The sequence below is a fragment of the Anastrepha ludens genome, chromosome 6 (assembly GCF_028408465.1).
Source record: "Anastrepha ludens isolate Willacy chromosome 6, idAnaLude1.1, whole genome shotgun sequence".
Classification (NCBI taxonomy): Eukaryota; Metazoa; Arthropoda; class Insecta; order Diptera; family Tephritidae; genus Anastrepha; species Anastrepha ludens.
In genome coordinates, this window is record NC_071502.1 from 100625707 (window position 1) to 100646377 (window position 20671).

At 35.8% G+C, this 20671-nt stretch overlaps 1 protein-coding gene across 5 annotated transcripts in view; it reads left to right on the forward strand.

Moving 5' to 3' along the window:
* The first annotated feature begins 1475 nt into the window (after nt 1-1475).
* Nucleotides 1476-20671, forward strand: part of LOC128866405 (synaptic vesicular amine transporter) — a 56675-nt gene continuing 37479 nt past the window's right edge. The window contains exon 1 of one of the 5 annotated variants that reach the window (XM_054107109.1): nt 1476-1782. The gene's annotated coding sequence lies outside the window, so the exon portion shown is untranslated. Of the gene's footprint in view, nt 1783-5330; nt 5578-5825; nt 6133-20671 lie in introns of those variants that run through there. The other 4 variants (XM_054107110.1, XM_054107113.1, XM_054107111.1 and 1 more) reach the window with 4 other exon arrangements.

Sequence of the window (20671 nt, forward strand, 5' to 3'; positions counted from 1 at the left end):
TTTGCTAGAGGGAAACCATTCTAGAACGGCAACACATCTATGTAGCGATTCTCAAAAATCTGCGCAGCTCTATATATAATTAAGTAGTTATGAAAATATTTTAGCTTAGAATAACTTAGTCCTATAGAACCTTTTCGCTGGTATTAAGAGCCATCCTTCTATATGTAGTAATTTTGAACTGACCCGCTTTGGTCAAGTATCCAGTGACAACCGACAAAACGAATACAAAATAAAGACTTGCAAAATATTATAATAAGAGCCAGACAGAAACTCTGAAAGAGAGACCATCGAAAATCATGGTTAAAAGAGTTCAGAAGGTGTGGCCAAAATCAGACCGTTAACTGGCTCTCAGGGAATGTGAAGGAATCAGTTGATTTGCTGATGCCACTTGGGATGTGACGACGGTTTATTTACGAAAAAACTGAGATTGTATTGGTGATATACGAAAAATTCAATAACTAGTAAATAATAGGCACTTGACCTTAACAACGACTGATTGGAAGAACGTAAATACGTGTGAAATGAGCATGATGAAAAATATTAGAAAGTGTGGCCAATATCAGACCATTAACCGACTCTCACCGAAAGAATCAACTGATGGGCTGACGTAATCGGGGTCATGACAGTGGTTTGTTTACGAAAAAACTGAAATTGTGCTGGTAATATAAGGAAAAAAACATCACAGCAATTGACTTTGTTGCCATCTGACTAACGATTGATTGGACGGACAGTGGTTTGTTTACGAAAAAACTGAAATTGTACTGGTAATATAAGGAAAAAAACATCACAGCAATTGACTTTGTTGCCGTCTGACCAACGATTGATTGGACGGGTATGTGAATACGTGTGAAATGAGCGAGCAGAATTTTGTTGCCGAAGCCCCGAAGACGAGGAAGCCGAGGTTACTCGTTCAATTTCGTTTATCACCATAGCTGAATGTCGAACCTGTGAAATAAGCGACAAGATTCTGTGGCCGAATCCTCCTGAAAAACTAAAAAATTAATGGTGGTGCAATTTAGTGGTTGTGCAAAATGCCCAGCCAAATTAAATACGGGAGAACTCCAACGAGCTGTGGCACAAAGTGCTATCTACAAGTGCAATTTATTTCCATAAAAATTATGCGTAAGCCTCGTAGCAACGAACTAGTTAGACGTGTCAAAGCTCTTCAGCATGTGCGAATATTAACTTTATCTATTAATGAAAGAAGAAGAAATGTCACAAAACTTAATGCACATAAAACCGTCGTGTGTTATAGTTTTTTCACTTTTGATACTTTGTTGATGGGCCACAATAATATTTTTTTCAATAAGGCCTTTTAAATTTTGGTCGCTTTCTTGTAGGGTATTTATTCTTCACTATATCTGAAAACAAGAACGGCCTTACTTGTTTTCGCATTCAACTGTTATTACATATATTTAGTTTTATTTTATTTAAGTACTAAGAAAAGTTTTAGGACTTTTAGTTGAAGATTAGCTGGCATTTATGACAGATCGTTTTCGTCTCGTTTCAAATCTATCGAACAGTCAAACGGGATGTCGTGTATTTGTATGTGTATGCAATAAATGCCTTACTTACATATAAACATAAGTGGCACATTCAAATTTATTTTATTTTATAAACTTTTGGTGAGATTTTTATAGCCAAATTTATTTAGATAGATTTTCATACAAGAGTGGTTGCGTAAATAATAAAAACAAAAAAAGTATACCTTAGTAAAGCAGTGAAGTGCAAAAAAAAGAACATTTAGATTACAGGAATTTTATATTATCTTCTACTTCAAAGGTAAAATAAATAAAAATAATTGTATGCATTCATAGATTTACCATACAGACATAACTACGAACTATCCCTCCACAAATGGAGGGACCTACAATTTAAGTCGACTCCGAACGGCAGGCTAACTTTTGTAACGAGTGGTTAATTATAATATATTGGCCTAAATGATCTGCATCTTTTCATTTAGTATTACAGTACAGTAATTGCTGTTCAGAAACCGTTAAATATCCTTCAGAAAAGACATTTTGAAAAATTGACGTGCTGAGCATATTCTGAAACTGATATATTCCCTTTGCCACTTGTTTTATCCAACTGTATTTCTATAACAAAATCCTATCAGCATCAAAATAGCTTAGCCCCAAGAACGAACTACACGTGAAGGGCCCAAGAACAGATACCTGTGGATTTTTCACTGTTTCTGGCTCTTGCAATATACGTACTTCAGTATGATACTACCACTGCTGGCAATAGAAGTAGCTTCGTACGATATAGGTTGGTACATATTAGTGTTGAGAAAAATAAATCCATTATTTTTGGGAACAAGTTTTTAGTGTGAAAAGTCACCTTGACAACGAACATAAACTTTAAATTTTTTTTTCGATATGAGATATCGATCACTACAGCCATCTACCAAGAAAATAATGAATTTCTTCTTCCACGTAATGGAGAGCGAAGTAGACAAAACTGGTGATAAATTCTGTGAATGGTCAGCGCAAGTACTCCTAATCGATTTCATGTCTACAGTCAACAGACCCTGCTGACATAGCCGTTGGCATCTGACTATGACTAGACAATGGCATGCTTGTAGTAGTGGCAATCAGCAAATTGCTTTAGTTTTTTTTCGTTTTGTTTAAAACAAATAATTTAATACGTGCTCATTCATAAATTAGTAAAATTTTTTTTATAATTTCCTTGGGCCGCAAAGCCAATGTGCAAAATGTAACTCGAAACTAAAAAATAGATTTAATGAAATAGGCAAAACTCAATTTTGCAATTATTGTTATACTTCTATGCATCATGAAATTTATTTTTAAACCTGATTTTTACTTGCAAAAATCGAAAATTTCATATATCCTCTAAAACGTTTCTCCAACAAATCGATCTGCCTAATTGCTTTTATTTACATAATTATTTCCCTTCACAGGCGCTAGATTACAAATAATGACGCTGACCTTTTAACTCGCTCGCTTTTAACTCTTACCGCTACAATTTTAAATACTTTAATTAAAAAATTTGCTTTCGTGCTTAGGTTGTTGATGATGGAAAATTATGAATCAGTTTTTTTTTTATTACAAGATGATGTAGAAATCATAGCGCGATGTGGAGAATGCAATTCTACGAAAAATAAAAGGCGCTTAAATATTGAAATTTATAAATTTATCCATTTTCTTTTCTTGAATATTTTTTGGGGATTTTCAAAAATAATTTTAGTGTTTTTTCCCATCCAATATAGTAAGATGATATAGAAATCATTGTGATATGTGGGCAATGCACTTATTTCTTAATATACAGGGGGCTTATGTAGACTTTATAAAATAATTTCAGGGGGAAGCCTAACTGATAAAGTAACCTTAAAAATTAAGCCAATAAACTATTTCTAAAGTAGCTGAGAGAAAACGACTTCCAAGTCTGCTTCGAAAAATTGCAGATTCAGTGAAGATCGTTGTAGGCTTAAAAAAAGGATGTAATTGAAGGTGAAACTAAGTAAATATGTATGGAAATAAAATAAAAATTGTACATCGTCCATCTCATTATCTGATAGACACACCTCGTATATGCCCTTGAATGATCAATGATCCACTTTTTACTAAAACGCTTGTCACAACTTGAGTCCGATGCTGGAATATGTTCCAAAACCCTTATCAAATTTAGATAGATGAGCTAGAGGCTTCTCAAAAAGAGATTTTATTTTTTACCATAAAAGATCCATCGAATATTTCGCTAAATGTTCTTCTCCCTGTCAATAGCTGTGTAACGTTTATCGATCTTCCCATTTTTTCTTCCATTTCATTGCTAAGAATTAGATTTAAAGTCTAACTGCCCATTCTAGCCCATTTAAGGCTCATTTCCGGACTTTGCATATCATTAAGAAAACGATATCATGTTGAAAAGATTTTAGAGGTGGGACCAAGATCCGTTAATCTGCTGTCAGCAATTTTGAAGGGATTAGTTGATTGGCCGACGTCACTTGGGTCATTACAGCTGATTTTTTACGATACAACTGAGATGAACAACGACTGAGTGGATGAGTGTGTGAGTATGTGTGAAATTATCGTACACATTTTGGCTGGTGATAAGATCGTTTTAATGATATACGATAAAAATTAAAAAAACTTACAATCATACCGTCTGAGCAACGGCTGATTGGGTGAATACATGTGAAATAAGCGGGCAGAAATCGACTGCTGAGAACCCTGTAACATGACAGCCGAACTTGCTCACACAATTAGGTTTTTCACCATACCCAATGGCCCAAGCATGATAGTTTACTAGGTTTGGCCAATAACCATGGTGAACCACAAAACTGTGAGGGGAACTTCGGCGCCTACGTCTCGAGGGAATTTCGCTAGTCAAATTCTGCACGATCATTTCACATGTATTCGGACACTCGTCCAATCAGTCGTTGTGCAGATAGCAACGAAGCAACATGAGCGAAGGCTGTGTTGATTTTTTTTCGTATATCTAATCAATCATCCTTAGTGTGAATACGTGAGAAATGAGCGGGCAAAATTCTGCTGCCGATTACGCGATAACTAAGGATGAAAGATTATCAGGTTGGCTCTCCGCTGTAATGAAAAATAAGGTTGTGAAAGTAACTTCGGCTGCCACGTCACACCTCTGAATTCTTTTCACCATGCGGATGGCCAACCATGGAATCTACCGTATTTTAACGGTACTATCTTCTCTCAATAAATGATTGAGGTGGTATACCGCTAACTTTTTATTCAGCCGATGAATTTATTACATAACAGAACAGTTTTATAAGTTGATCTCGATGCTTAACAGACTCCTGTAGTACACTTCTTGGCCCTGCGCTGAAATAAAAATTAAGCGGATTATGCGGACTGCGTCCCTCGTGTCGGTTGGATGTGCGGCGGGTAAACGTTGGCTTTAATATTAAAAAAAAAATTTAAAATTAAATAAAAATAAAAAAATGTTTAAGCATCCCCAATATGCTGAAAAATAATGGTTTAATTATGTTTGCTTAACTTTATTAAATATTTTTAACTGCTATGCGCTTACAAAAAACAATATGGAAGGCCAAAAGTCATGGAAGAAATGTTGAACTTTATTTATGTGTATATTTATGTATGTACTCTCTAATAATAATCCAAACAATGATCAATTTAAGTATAAGTCCAGAAAAGTCCCGACTTGCATGTATGTTTGTACATATGATGTGCAGTACAATAGAGTAAGAATTTCTTCCCTCGCAAGTTCACGAATGCTTGCACAGCTGAGGAATTCAATTTGCTTAGAACATGCAATGCATACACGCGCCTACATTTGTGTAATGAACATTTGCGATTTTTCCTCTACTTACTAACTGACTGACGGACATCTCGCTGAGTCGTTTGTCGGTCGTCAAACGCGTTGGACAAGAGTGCTTCCATATTAGACGCAACGCGCTTTGTGCTTTTCAGCGACGTTTTCTTTTTGGCGCGCATTTATTGCAGTCACAGTTTTGCTCATTGAAATTATCACTTTCTCAATTAAGATAGATAGATGAATATAGAATTTGTCGGTGATCCTGGTTTATTTTTTACACGAAACGCGATCGCATGTAGTTGGGCTTTACTTGTGAGTTACACTAACATTTTCTCCGGATACACGAAATGTACATACAAAATGTTCAAACTTCTTACTGAGTTACAAAAAAATTAATTCGATGGTGAAAAATATTAAAAAATGTTGATTTTGTTTTCGACCTAAGCTTCGTAAATAATTCACACAATCGGAAGTAGTGAATTAATTGTAGGCAGCGGCGCACAACCACAGCAAGGAGGAAAACAATAATAAATACATATGTACATACTCATACATATACATATATATAACATCTACTCGTAGTAACAAATTGAGGCAAAAAGTGCATGAGAAAAAAGAATTGTTTAATTCGTTGCATAATTAACTGATTTCCAGTGTTTAGTTAACTAAAGTACAGCCTGTGTTCCTGCTCAAAGTGCAAGCTAAATTAAAAAAACAAAACAAAGATTACACAAAAACAAAAAAACTAATACACGCAAGCAACAAATTCAACAATAAATACATTTGCTCTGAATTACAAATACACTTAAATATAACAGTTTCTGTGGCTGTATGCACCTACATACATTTTACGATTTACAATTAAATGTAAGTAAACAAAAAAGCCAAGTGGTACTAATTAAATTCAAACCACCCGATCTATTAAAAAAAACCGCATTTTTTTTAAATAAAATATTCTCAATGTCTTTTTCGGAACCATTTTTAAAAAATGTTTGCTCGATTTACGCGGGTTGCTGTTTATGTTTCCGACTTTGGGCACTTCTAGTGTTAGTACGCGCCACCTGCCGCCTGCATTGGAAAGTTCGAAGTATTTCACCATAAACGCACTCAGAACGTTCTGATGTGTGAGCTATATCAGTGTTGTTTACGGTGACTTTAAAAACGGCAATCATCACGGTGAACTAAATTCATTATATGGCAATCAAACACCATCCTTTTTAGGTATATGGCCGAGCTCCTCTTTCTATTTGTGGTGTGGCGAATCGCGGCAGGCGAATCATCTACCCTGCCAGAAATCAAATAGATTAACGAAGCCAAGACAGTATTGTCCAGGCTCTGTGCTCCCGAGAGCAGTGAACAAGGAAAAAAAACAGGTTTACCCCGCCTGCGCACATGGTTTTTATGAGCAGCTCGGCAGAAATACTGTCAGAAGTTTGCCATTTGTCGGCCGGTAGTTAGCGCACCAACCCATTCGGCTACAGAGAACACAATTCTCATTAGGCTTCTCAAGAATTGTTTGTGTGGGATTGCAATTCACTTACTCGCTAACCACTCTACCTTGGTAAAACTACAGCGCTTCTTTGGCAGTGGGATAGCAAAAGCAATCTGAACACCCGAGATATCAAGTTGAGACAAAATAGTTAGTATTAGTTAGTATTTTTAGTTTTTAATTTCGCTATATCTTTTAACAGATTAATGCTCGGAGTTTCGGGTGCCTGTTCGCTTCCGAATGGTAGTGGCGCACCAAGCCATTCGGCTCTGGCGGCCGCTGTCCATCCTTTAGCACCGTAATGAATTTTCTCCGTAGTACAAAGAATTTTCTTGTGGTTTCTGGTCGCTCACCGTCGAATTCTGAGAAGATTGGATCACCAATCAGTTGTTGTGCCAGAAAATATGGATGCTGTGCGCGACATTCAGGCATCTTTGGGTATTAATATGACAAGCAGCAATGAGATTTTGCATGATCACCTTGTGGTAAAAAAGATGTGTTGGCGTTACATACCACCCAAGGTAGCTAGAAAATCGCCTGGGCAAAGTGCTTTGAAGATTATTTCAATGTATGTAAAAGTGTATTGATCGAAATAGAGTATTTTTTGAGAAACAATAAAACCGTTTTCAACTACCAATGTTTATTTTCCCCCTATTAGGTAAAAATTTAAATAGCTACCCTCGTATTACTTCAGCATGACATAAGTATGACATTTGTATGTTAATAACTTTGCTTATTGCGTCATAATTGTTAGTATGTTTTGTAATGCGATCGGAAAGGGATTTTCAAGTAAAGAGCAGCCCTGAATTTTGTGTTAAATTTAGTAAATTTGTTTATCGAAACGCTCCAAGTTCTTCGAAAAACATACAATGATGATAAATTTACACGTGCTTCGTGACTTTGAAAGGCCAAGTTGTCCAGAGTAGATTATCCCTTGCATAGAATAAAGAAGTTCGACGTTTCATTAATAATAATAAGAAACTCTCAGTGAAAATCATTGAAATAGAATAGATTTTTTTTTGTTGTTTTTGAATATACATTATTTTTGTCTATAAAAGTGTAGTTCATTGTCTGGCAAAAACCATATAAATTCAATTTTAAAATCTTATACAAAAATTAGAAAAATTCCACAAACGTTTTATACTAATTCCACGGCTTCAATTAAAATTCTAGAACGATTTTTGGTAAGCAGTTTTAAAGCATATTAAATTTTAGTAGAATAAAGTTTCAAGTTGTTTTTCATAACTGACAAGAAAAAAAAGAAAAAAATTGTTAATACTTTACAGCCGCAAAGTACATCAAACAGACCTATTACCAAAATAGCATGCACCAATACGAGGGGGTTTCAATAAGTATATATATATGTATATAATTGGCGCGTACACTCTTTTTGGGTGTTTGGCCGAGCTCCTCCCCCACTTTGTGGTGTGCGTCTTGATGTTGTTCCACAAATGGAGGGACCTACAGTTTCAAGCCGACTCCGAACGGCAGATATTTTTATGAGGAGCTTTTTCATAGCAGAAATACACTCGGATATTTGCCATTGCCTGCCGAGGGGCGACCGCTATTAGAAAAATGTTTTTCTTAATTTTGGTGTTTCACCGAGACTCGAACCTACGTTCTCTCTGTGAATTCCGAATGGTAGTCACGCACCAACCCATTCGGCTACGGCGGCCGAATAAGTATAATTAATAATATTTTTTTATTTTTCAACAAAGTCCCCTTTTAGAAAGACACACTTCACCCAACGCTCCGACCATTTATTAGCCCCTCCAAAAAATAGAATTTGTTGAACTCTCCAAAATACGCCTCTGTCTCAGCGATGACTGCCTCGTTTGCACTAAATTTTTTTCCTGCGAGCCATTTCTTCATGTTAGGGAGCCAGATCAGGTGAATACGGGGGTGCGGCAGCAATTCATAATGCAATTCATGCAGTTTGGCGGCGACAACTCCGGGTGAATGTGCTGGTGCGTTATCGTGGGTTATCTTTTTCTCCAAATGCGGACATGTCTCCTTCAATTTTTTGTGAAAGCGGTCCAATAACTCACTGTAGTATTGCCCAGTGACTATTCTTTTTTTTCTAAAAAATCCATCAGGATCACACCGTTCGCATCCAAAAAAATCGTCGCCATGACCTTTCCGACCGATGGGACTATCTTCTTTGGAGCAGATTCACCGGGAGAAATCAATAGTTTTGATTGTTGCTTAGTTTCTGGTGTGTAATGATGAAACCAGGTTTCATTAACGTTGGCAACTCTACGCAAAAATTCTTCGAATCTCGCATATATTCACCAAACACTGCTTCGAAGTTAACAGCCACATCCGCTTGCTGTTGATTGTGAACAATCGCGGCACCCACCGGACCAACAATTTTTTCATCGCCAGCTTTTGTTGTAAAATATTAATTGCCGTTCCACCTTCTATAAGATTTCTTTCATTACAGCGGTTTTGAACTAACTCAGTTCTTATAAAACTTTTACGTTGCGAATGGTCCCAAGGCAAGCATATTTTTTACCACCAAAAGGACAAAATGTTGCGCGAAAAATTAAATTAGCTATGCCTACTCGCCTACGATCCGAAAGGAAAATGTAATACTAGGTTGTTCAATAAGTTTTGCGGTTCGATAAGAGAAGGCCCTGCTGCTAGTCTAAATTTTTTTTGCTATGTATGTAAACTCTTCAAATGAATTTATGTGAAGTTTCATTTCAAGCTGTCAATTCATTCTCTGTTTACAAGTCATTTAGTATCGACGTGTCACAGTATTTTCAGCAATGGAAAAAATCAAGTATCGTGCAGTGAAAGAATTTTTATTGTTGGACAGTTTAAAACCAAAAGAAATTTATGTTTGCGAAAGTGTATAAGGAGTTTTCGCCATTAATTAGTGCATAAGAAAGATGGATGGCTTTTATTATTGCCATCAGTTCAGCCTGATAGACACTGCAGTGGTCGGAAAGCCGAAAACTGAGGAAGATCTCCAGATGTTCGAAATATACCCCTCCGCCTACTCTACCCTCAAGCTTTGAGCCATCTGTGTAAACATGGACGAACTCGCCCTGTTTTACATCGTCCCGTTCCCACTCTTCCCTTGAGGGTAGGGGGGTCATGAACGTTGTATGGCAATTGTAGACAGGAGTGCATAGTCCACCAATCTAAGAAGCTTCGAAATACCAGTTGGATCTTAATGTGGCCGTAGCCCATGTTTGACCATTACTTAAAATGTTTATTGCCGCACTGCTTACGATATACCCTATGATCAAAAAGTACCGGGAATTTTTAATTTAAACGAACTGCCCTCCTGGAAACCGGTCCATATTTTTTTCTTATGTTGGTAGGACTGTAAGACACACATCTGTCACTATTAATCCGTTTTGAAGCGTTTGAGAGATGCTGTACGTCGCAAACCGCCGGAAATGTGGGCAAACATTTCTTGAATTTTGCATAATGGTAACGCGCCATCGCACCGAGCCCAAATTGTGCTGGATTATTTGACCAAACACTAAGTAAATACCATCGTGCAAACACCGTATTTCCCTGATATACCCCATGCGACTTCTTGTTGTTTCCCAAGTAAAAGTTACCACTTCGTGGAAGGAGATTTCAGTCGATAGAGGAGATCAAAGAAAATGCGACAAAGGAGCTGAAGGCCATCCTTTCGCCGGCCTACCAGGGCTACATGGAGGGCTAGGTTAAACGTTGGCACATGTGTATTCCTTCAGACGGGTCATATTTTGAAGGAGATAAAATAAATTTTCCTGAAATTTAACGCTGTTGTGTGTTATTTAAACATTACCGGCACTTTCTGATCTTACGTGCACATCTACTGAAAGGAAGTTTAACGTCGCATATAATGCTGGCGTGGTGGAAACGGCAAATGCACTCTACTTCAAACAAAAAGCATCGAGATTAATAATTTTCACCAACACAAAAACGGTTGTGACCAGACAAATATTCTGTAGAAAAAATTAATAAAAATTCAATACCCAGTAGAATGAGCTTTAAATATGTAAACTCAAGCCGTGAGCCCATAAAAATAAGCAATTTTCGATTTTATTACTAACAATAACGGAGCATTTTTTCCGTTTAGCAATTTAAAAAAGTGTTAAAGCAAATACAATTTTTTTTAATTAACTAAATTTGCATTGGAACGTGTCTAAAATTGTACAAGTAGGTTTGCCATATTTATTTTAATGTTCATCGAATAGTGTGAACAACAAATACTCTCAAAATAAAAGGTTTCGCACCAACACGGCGTCCAATAGGCATGTAACTGCAAGCAAATGAAAAGCTAGTCAATTTAAAATTTAGAAGCAAATTCAATTTTCATAATTCAGTTAGACTGCCGATTGAACGCGCACTTTAACAGGATGGGTGGGTAGGTGGTTGGGTGAAGCGATTGTTATCACTTTGAGGCGTGTATATGAGTCTACATATACATAGGCACATATAAATACGCATACGAAATTCGATGAAAAGGCGTTGCGTTGAGTGGGCCAGCGTGCAGTGGAAAAGCCCCGCACGGAGTGTGAGTGGTTCCAAAACGAGTGTGTGCGCTTCTTCTCAAGGCGTCTGTCTTTCTGTATGGAGCGATAAATTTCATTGAAAAACTTTGGTACTAAAATTGTATTTGCGTAATTTGCTTTTACTTTGATCACACAATGTTGGCTAGTCTATTTGCGTAGCGCATATGCTTTTCTGACACTTGTCACGCTGATGGGATGCACTTCTATTTCTCCGCTTCACTTACTTGCGCACTCACACATAGCCACTCCAGCTGAAAGTTCGGTTCATATAAATTCAATTAACCACTGTCAATTAAATCAAAAAGCTGTCATAATTGACGACTTCTGCTTCTGCCGCTTCTTCCCTTTCTAAAGAACTAAAGAAGTACGTAAAATGGCTTGGTAAATGTCTAAAAATAAATATTGTGCGTAGCTGGAGAGTAATTTAATTTTATTTATTTGTATAGAAGGATAGAAAAGCGAGTAAATGAAATGTGAGGTTGGGTTTGCTAATTTTAAGAAAATTTGTGTAAATTTATAACTTTTCTGACCGAAGACTAGAAAATAAATGAAACTTAAAAAACTAAAAATTTTGGTAGCATGAAACCTAAAGCGGAAGCAGAAAAAAACAAAATTCAGGAATTTTTAACTTTCAAACAAAAGTATGAAAAATGGATTTGCAAAAAAATTAAAAAAAATTAAAAACTTTAAAAATTGTTAATCAGCATAAAGAGAGTTCAACCCAATATTTCCAAATTTTAAAATTGGAACTATCAGTATAAAGAGAGGTCAACCCAATATTTCCAATATAAAAATGAAAAAAAAAACTAAAATTGTTGGAATTTCAAAAAAACCAAAAATACCAAAAACGCAAACTGTTTTTAGAAGGAAAATAGAAATAAATATAAAAAATTGCATACATTGCTTATTAGCACTTAAACTTTATAAAAAATGTATTTTAATTTTTCTTTACAAAAATTAGTATATAAAAAATCACGTGACCCAAAGTACAATGAAAAAAAATAACATCATTTCTTCTTGAAATGTTGATGGATATGGAAAGAGTAAAAAAATTCTTGTAAAATAAAGATGTAGTTATAGTCTGTCGAGCCGGATTTTTGAATTTCAAAAAATTTTGCAATTAACTTCATTCTAAAAACAAGTATATGTTTTACGTCATAACTGTCACACTTTAATTATGTTTATAAATTTTTGTAATACAAATATCAAAAATCAAATCTATAGGGAAACACTTTCGAATATTAAAAACAAACCGCATCAATTTTCTACCATAACTTTGTATCTTTGGGGAACTTTTACAATTGACTTTAACAGAAATACGTCTAAAACTATAAAGAAAAAATAATAGATTTTTTGAAAATTCTGGACGTATGTAATCCCTTAACTGAAAAAAACTAAAAATATTGAAACTCCTAATTCTCTTCTTAGACGATAGATACGCTCCCTAAAAATTCGTGTAAAAAAATTGCGCAAAAAAATTCGTGTAAAAAGAGAATGATTTCACTTCGTATTAAAAAATTCATTTTTGAGTTCACTTAAAAATTTATTTCGTGCTTACACATTTCCATTGATTGGCTTATCCTAAAACTAATTTATGTTTTATTAGATTCAAGAAAAATTCAAAAATTATTGAAAACCATTTTAGAACAAAACTATTCGCGTAAAAAACGTTTTTTTTTTTCTTTTTAACTCGTGTTAATTCAAATTCGTGAAAAAAATGTATAAAAAGAAATTTAGTTTTTTTTTTTATCACCATAAAATCTTAAAAATGGTATAGCCAATTGCTTCTAATACAAAATTGGCTCTTACTTCCATTTTCGTTGAGTGTTTGAGAGAAGGGGGGGCCTACAGTTTTATGCCGGAAGATGAGCTTTTATGAGGAGCTTTATCATGACAGAAATACACTCGGAGGTTGACATTGCCTGCCGAGGGCTGACCGCTATTAGAAAAAAATTTGTCTTGATGTTTCACTTGATGTTTGAACACCAAATTAGAAGAGATACAATTTCGAATTTAAAATTGAACAATATGAAAAATTTACTTTTTATTTTAATTTAATTTGAGTAATCCACATTAACTTCAAAGGGCAAATATTGCAAGTCAATTCATCATTTTTTAATTGTAGATCTTATAAATTTAACTTAAATTTAGAATTTTGCGAGTTCAATCTTGCATATGCATACATAAAAATTGTCGAAACTTCTTTCATAGAAAAATCGTATTTCTTTAAGACTTAAATGCCACTTTTTAAATGAATTCAAATATTTGTAAAACTTCTTCTATGAATTATAAGTACAGAGAGAATACAAAATAAAGTTGAATTAAAGAACAAATATATTTTTTACTTAGATATTAATTTAGAAAAAGCTGCGGGCTAGAATATTTGCATAAATCTTTGAAAAACATATCTAAATGTGAATGCCGAGCTTTTGAAGGCTGTTTTAGTATTTCATAGCACCTAACACCACTTTTACTCCGTTTTTATTGCCTCTGAAATCAACAACGTCATTAAATATTAATCGCTCACTATTTCAAAATATGTTTACTCCTTATGCAGTGCATACATACATATACATGTGCATACACACATACTTATGCACATTTTTACATTTGTATTTGTTTTCTCCCCTTAGACACTTCAGTACGTCATTAGAAAGAAATTAGCCATGAGCTAACTTCTTGATGACTTTCCCAGCTGTTTCTGTGATTTCAGCTTTCAATTTTCATGTGACACGACATGGTTTGTGCATACATACTTACTATACGTCACACGTGCTACGAAAGTACAAAAAAAAACAACAAAAACACAATGCTAATAAGAGTAAGCATGTGTTGTTGTTAATGAATATTCAAAAACCAATTAGGAGTGTCTAATTAATAGAATAGGGTGGGAGAATTTATATTAATTCTTAAAACAAACAATATAATTATCAAAATTAAATAATAATAATATGATGGCAAATATATAGACAAGCGAGAGCTGGATGGAGGAGAGAACAACAATGTTGCCTACTACTTATAGATGTAAAAATGTTTAAATAAAAATGAGAATAATGAAAGGTCAAAAAAATGAAGGTTTCAGATCAGCCAATGCCAGAGTGAGGAGTATGCAATAAAAAATACAATCAAAATAGTTGGAAGTAAGCAAAATCGTTTGCTACTTGGGCTGCTGCACGCGAGAATTTTCATGCTATTTTATTTTCTACAAAAACAAATATTTTAATATTTTATTACGAACAGATATTTTCACTGTGCGAATATCAGCTTTGTTTGTGTGTGTCTTACAAATATGTCTCAAGTTAAAGTAATAAACTCTAGAAATTTTCTAAAAATTTCAGAACATGGCAAACACACCCACTCCCCACTCAATAATTACCGCAATATTGCGACCCTGTTACTTTTTTGATGGCCTGTTGTCAAGACTAAGACACATATATATATTTATATATAACGGGTGATTTTTTAGCTATTATCTTTTTAAACAGTTGGTTTAAACAGCTGATGCACGTTTCGTGTTTTGTTTCACTGTCAAACATATTCAGTTTGGTCTATAATTTAACCATGAATCGTCTTACAAACGAACAACGCTTGCAAATCACTGAATTTTATTATAAAAATGAGTGTTTTGTTAAGAAAGTTTATCGTGCGCTTCTTCCATTTTATGGTCAGTTTAATCGACCCACTGGAGTGAAGACCAGCCAGAGGAATTGCAAGAGCTACCATTGTATCCAGAAAAGGTCACTGTTTGGTGCGGTTTATGGGCTGGAGGTATCATCGGACCGTACTTCTTCAAAGATGCTGCGAATCGTAACGTAACTGTGAATGGTGAGCGCTACCGTGAAATGATATCCAACGTTTTTTTGCCCAAAATGCAAGACCTTGATTTGCATGACATATGGTTTCAGCAAGACGGTGCCACAGTTCGGTGAAGATTTTATTTCACGTTCGGGACTTGTCACTTGGCCACCCAGATCGTGCGATATAACGCCTTTAGATTATTTTTTGTGGGGCTATGTTAAAGCTCATGTCTATTCAGACAAGCCTGCTTCAATTAACGTATTGGAAGACAACATTAAAGCATTTATATGTGAGAAACCGGCCGAAACATTAGAAAGAGTATGCCAAAATTGGACTAAGCGGATGGACCATTTGAAGCGCAGTCGCGTGAAATAATCTTCAAACATTAAATTATATGGACTGTACTATCGATTTAAATAAAAATTTCATGAATTTTTCTGAATTGTACGTGTGTTTTTTTGAAAAACTTTCCTATAGCTCTTGAAAAATCACCCTTTATATATACATATATGCGCTTAGACTCTTTTTGGTTGTTTGGCCGAGCTCGTCCTGTAATTGTGGCGTATGTCTTGATGTTGTCCCCAAATGGAGGGACCTACAGCTTTAAGCCGACCCCAAACGGCAGATATTTTTTGAGGAGCATTTTCATGGCAGAAATACTCTCGGAGGTTTAACATTGCCTGCCGAGGGCGATCGCTATTGCAAAGAAATTTTCTTGATTTTGCTGTTTTGAACCAACGTACTCCGAATTCCGAATGGACCAGCCAGAGGAATTGCAAGAGCTACCATTGTATCCAGAAAAGGTCACTGTTTGGTGCGGTTTATGGGCTGGAGGTATCATCGGACCGTACTTCTTCAAAGATGCTGCGAATCGTAACGTAACTGTGAATGGTGAGCGCTACCGTGAAATGATATCCAACGTTTTTTTGCCCAAAATGCAAGACCTTGATTTGCATGACATATGGTTTCAGCAAGACGGTGCCACAGTTCGGTGAAGATTTTATTTCACGTTCGGGACTTGTCACTTGGCCACCCAGATCGTGCGATATAACGCCTTTAGATTATTTTTTGTGGGGCTATGTTAAAGCTCATGTCTATTCAGACAAGCCTGCTTCAATTAACGTATTGGAAGACAACATTAAAGCATTTATATGTGAGAAACCGGCCGAAACATTAGAAAGAGTATGCCAAAATTGGACTAAGCGGATGGACCATTTGAAGCGCAGTCGCATGAAATAATCTTCAAACATTAAATTATATGGACTGTACTATCGATTTAAATAAAAATTTCATGAATTTTTCTGAATTGTACGTGTGTTTTTTTGAAAAACTTTCCTATAGCTCTTGAAAAATCACCCTTTATATATACATATATGCGCTTAGACTCTTTTTGGTTGTTTGGCCGAGCTCGTCCTGTAATTGTGGCGTATGTCTTGATGTTGTCCCCAAATGGAGGGACCTACAGCTTTAAGCCGACCCCAAACGGCAGATATTTTTTGAGGAGCATTTTCATGGCAGAAATACTCTCGGAGGTTTAACATTGCCTGCCGAGGGCGATCGCTATTGCAAAGAAATTTTCTTGATTTTGCTGTTTTGAACCAACGTACTCCGAATTCCGAATGGTTAGTCACACACCAACCCATTCGGCTACAGCCGATTGCTGCCTCCATATTGTTGAAGTCCATAACTCAAAAATACTATGTTTAAGAAGTACTGAAGAATTTAAAACCTCAAAAAAAATGCAGATTAACAATCATGCTACTCCGAAAATGTTAATAGAGCTGTAAATATTGCAAAAGCCCTTCTCACGTATCTCTTTTCAGACTCTCTTCTTAGACTCAGTTACTTTCCAAAATCATGGCAAAGGTCGCAGATCATCATGGTAGCTAAATCTGGAATAGGCTCAGCACAACAGTCTTTCTAGAGAACAATAGGTTTGCTGCCATGTCTTACGAAAAGATTTGTATTTCAAGCATATTCTAGATTACTCCTTTCTCCATGAATATAATATTATATAATACCATTACACCAATTTGGATTTCGAGAATCACTAATGAAATTAGAAAGGTATTTGTACTCAATGAGTACTGCTCTGCAATCATTCTTGATGCACCTCACGCATTTGATAGAGTGTAGCATGAGGCCTACATACTACAGAAAATATAATATATTAAAGTTTGTATTATTTGAATATTATTTTAAGCTGTTCACCAGGAATTCAACTCAACCATATCTCATTGCCTTAAGTACTCGTAAACATAATTTACTTTGCGCGTATTAGGCGATAAAGCCACTGACATTGCAAAGACTAAGCAGCTTTGGTCTATTAGCCAGCTTACTTGCTTTCCAGCTTATTTGCTTCATCCACCCTACTCCCTCCTTCTCCCTGTCGAAACGTTACTATTGTCCTTCTTGCTTATACGAATATTTCATTATTCCATTCCCCCCAATATGTTTTTCATATTTCCCACAATTTCGTATTCTTTTTATTCTACTCGACCTCATTTCCCTTTATGAAAAGACTCTTCCACATGCACTTCTCGCCTAATAACAATCATTCATCAGCCACTTAACTTTTATTTGATCCGATTTGTGTGTCGTATTTCTTTCTTTTTATTTTTGTGCCATTCTTCTTTTTGTTCATAAATAATATAACTGCAATGATTTTATGCTTTCTTCGAATTGTAGTCACATTTCTCTACGAAAATTCTACACTCATCTAGTAATCTATTTTTATCCAGCGTTGATTTAATTTCGAAAACTCAAAGTATTTTCATATTTGATTTATTCCGCAAAGAGGTTTAAATAAAGGGTGATCAATTTAGAGGTATCGGATTTTAAATTGAAATAAAACAACGAAAATTCGAATGGATTTATTATTTTTTGTGTAGAACCAATGCGAATTGAGTACTGAAGGTGGCGCCATTAAAAACCAGTTACTTTACTCTGACATCAATTCCCTTCGCAATACAAAACAAACCAACAAAAGTAGGAGAAATTGCAAGTTTGTGAAAATTCAGTGAATGGCTTGGTAATATTAACATTTGTAAGATTAAAACTGAAGAAACTAATGCAAACGAAGTGCCGCGTGTTAAATTCGTTAAAGCACAAATGAGTATAAAGCCTTCAAATTGCAGTGTGTGTGCGTATAGTTTCTTGCGCTTGGTTATTTCCATAGCTTTCTCCTACTCTTCGTCTTCACAAACAAGTAATTCGCCTTCCTTTTACTTGTTTATTGATGGACTCTTACGACATTGCGAATTCGGAAGGCGCAATCAGTTTCTCTATCATTATTGGTGCAGAACCATTCATGACAATAACTGCGCCGTAATTCACCCCTCCGTAAACACCAATTTTGAATGACTAGCTGGAGGATTTCGGCTGGTATCTCATGAATAACTTTAGTAATGTTTGCTTCCAATGCCTCAATCGAAGCTGGTTTCAATGCCACACAATATTTAAATTTTAAATGCCCCCACAAATAAAAGTCCAAAGGTGTGATATAACACGATCTCGGTGGCCAATCGACTGGTCCGAGGCGAGACTTAAATTGCTCACCGAATCTACGACAGATTTACTCATTGTTCCACGGGCTGTATGGAGTGGAGATCACGGGTTTCAATTTCCGGCATCAAAGAGTCGTTTATCATGACTCGAAAGCGTTTGCCATTCACTGTCACATTTGCGCCAGCCTCGTCTTTAAAGACATATAGGCCTATGATTCCTCCAGCCCATAGGTCATAGGTTGTTTTCAATAGATGTAATAGCTGTTCTTGAATGGCTTTAGGTAGTTCTTCAGCCTAAGTACGGAAATTTTGCTTACTAGCGTAGCCATTAAGTCAAAAATGGGCCTCATCGCTGAACACCATAAGTTGGCCTAAGCACGCGATGAACACTTTTCACTGAACGTCGATTTTCATGGGATTTTAAGTTGTTGAGGCGTAAATCTTTTCGTGGTGAAATGTTAATGAATACTGAAAAAATAATGTATTTTGTTTTACAGTAGTCGATCAGTCCAAAACCCTATTGGAATAAGTAACTCCAATTTGATCACCCTTTACAAGGAGAATACAACCGTTTCATGGATATTGAGAGTAGTTTAGCTTCTCTGGGAATTTTAACACGTTGATGACATGGAGGTTTTACCTGAGAAGACCTCTAGTAAAATTTATTTTTTAGGGGTTTCTTGAAGAAAGGGTCAAAGTGACCTTTTTAGTTGGCAGCTAATAGATTATCATTTCGCTTAAACATTTATTTTAACCTTCTTTCCACTTCTTTGAAAACCACTTAGGCTGGGACTTAAAAACTTTAGTAGGCCGTAAAATAAATTCGAGCTACTTTTGCAGATTCATGGAGTGTTTTTTTATATAATAATATAATATTTACAAAAAACTAGCTAGTTTCGGTTGTTGCTTAGCGCTGTCTTCGTAAATTTAAGAGTAAGGTTCACTAACGGAAATATTAGGATATATATTTAGAGAGGGTTGACAGTGGCGAATTCTTCAGTACTACCCAGAGTCTTTCTATAGGGTGGGTAACGTAAAATTTGATTTTTGAATCGGCTATAAAAAATAATCATTATTTTTTCAAACTTTTTTTTTTATTTTGAAGATTGAGCATTGTTATTTATGAATGAAAAATAATATCATTCAAATGACTGCCACGACTGGCTTTACAGTAGGCCATTCGACCAACCCAATTTGTAAGCACATGTTCGATTGTTTGGGCTCCAATTTCATTAATGACAACTTCGATTTCGTGTTTTAAAGCATCAATCGTCTCTGGATGGTGCGCATAGCATTTTTCCTTAACGGCTCCCCACAAAAACTAGTCCAACGGGCTTAAATCACAGCTCCGAGGCGGCCAATTGATATCAGAATTTCGGCTGATTATTCGGTTTTCAAAAACGGTAGCCAAAAGTTCGAGTGTAACTTTGGCAGTGTGACAAGTTGCACCGTCCTGTTGAAACCAAATGTCGTTCATGTCATCCTCTTCAATTTTTGGAAACAACTCGTTGAGCATGTCACGGTAACGCTCGCCATTTACTGTAACCGCGGCTCCTCGCTCATTTTCGAAAAAAAATGGCCCGATGATGCCGCCAGACCAAAAACCGCACCAAACAGTGACTCGTTGAGGATGTATTTGCTTCTCTACAGTAACGTGTGGATTTTCTGAGCCCCAAATCCGATAATTTTGCTTATTGACGTAGCCACCGATGTGAAAATCAGAAAAGAAGAAGAAGACTCACCACTTTGGAAATAGGTTTTCAAAATTTTCCAATTTTGTTCAAGCGTATAGCGTCCCATTTCGTAAATGTCAAACCTTTAAGTAAATTATGAACACATTTGACATGTCATTTGTGTTACCACTCTCAAAAAAAAGGTGGTTCAAAAAGCAAACGCTATATGGCCCACCCTGTATTTCCTCGCGTCCAGCTATTTTGTTTTATACTTAATTGTCCGTATTGTAAGTTCCCACCAGTTGAATAGAGGATAGGAGCAGCTACTAACAGTAGATCGGCAGGTATCTAGCTGCTGAGTATCGTCTGGTAAGCAGTAAACTAATAGGAAACTTAACTTAGATTAGCTTATGTGGTTGC